The sequence below is a fragment of the Belonocnema kinseyi genome, chromosome 7, assembly GCF_010883055.1.
Source record: "Belonocnema kinseyi isolate 2016_QV_RU_SX_M_011 chromosome 7, B_treatae_v1, whole genome shotgun sequence".
In the NCBI taxonomy this organism is placed as follows: Eukaryota; Metazoa; Arthropoda; class Insecta; order Hymenoptera; family Cynipidae; genus Belonocnema; species Belonocnema kinseyi.
In genome coordinates this window covers 66,407,307-66,408,722 of record NC_046663.1, presented here as the reverse complement: position 1 = coordinate 66,408,722, position 1,416 = coordinate 66,407,307, and positions in this window count along the sequence as shown.

Here is a 1,416-nt window from a genome sequence, read left to right as displayed (position 1 = left end):
AAAACAATTAGATAAATTTTTAACAGAGAAGATTAATTTTCAACCAAAGAAAGAAATAAAAAAAGAATTTTCAACCAAAATAATTAAATTTTCAACTAAAATGATGAATCTTCAACACAAGAATATCCTTTTTTACTCCATTGGGTTAAAAATTAACCAAGTAGTGAAATTTTAACCTTTAAAAGAGAATTTTTCACCCAAAACTGGAATAATGAGATTTTCAACCCAAAGAATTAATTTTGAACGAGAATTGTAATAATTTATATTTCTACGAGAAAAAATACCTAATTCACACTACCATCAAAACGGCTTACAACAGCTTACGAGTATTAATCGTAAAAAATGTTTTTTCGAATTGCAAGAATTTGAATTTGTAACAAAAAAGTTGGAAAAATTGAAATATTATTTTTAGTAACAAAAATATTTTTTTAACATATATGAAACATATAACCATGAATTTTCTATATATTTTCATCAAAATATATATTTATTTAACTTTTATTCTGATTTGCCTACAGATAAGATGTTTTCAAATTTATCCAAATTTTTTGTTACAAATTCAAGTTCTTGCAATTCGAAAAGAAATTTTTTACGATTCATACTCGTAAGCTGTTGTAATAGGGTGAAAAAAGCTTCAAAATGAGCCCAAGAACATTGAAAAACGTTGACTATTTCGGAAGTTATTGAAAATTTAAGAAAACATTGAAATTTACACTATTTTTGGAATATCTACTTAAAAACTAGACAAATAAGCTTCACCCCGGGCTTATTTTAAACAAAATTTTGAAAAAAATAAAACTCTTAAAGAGACATTTTTTTAACTCCGGTATAATTAAAGCGATAAGTACAAAAAAAACTATTGTTCTAAGTGAACCCGAATTTTTGACCGGTAATGTACATAAAAATCATTTAAATGCAAGAAAAAAAATTTTAACGAAATAATTGAGTCCTCAACAAAGGAGCTTTAAGAACAGATAATTAACAATGATCAAATTACAGTTTTAAATATCTTAAACTTTAATTTTTAAAAGTCGGTGCAAAAATGTGGGCGATAAACAAATACCTAGGACGTAAAGTAAGTTAAATACATTAACGAGCGCGAAGCGCGTGATGCATATATTGTCGAGCGCGAAGTTCTCAGAGAAAAAATGAAGTTTCTACCCAAAGAGATGAGTTTTGAACGAAGAATAAATTTTCAGTCAAGAAAGAAAAAAAATGCAACTGAATTGTTGAATATTTTCAACAAAAAAGTTGAAAAAACACTGCTCTCTTATAGTTTAAAAATTAAGTAATTGGTTGAAAATTCGTCTTTTTTGTAAAACATTAATCTTATTGGTTAAAAATTAATCTTTTGAACAAAGATTTTTTATAACGGAAAAATATTTCTCGTAAAATATAATCTAAAAACAACATAAT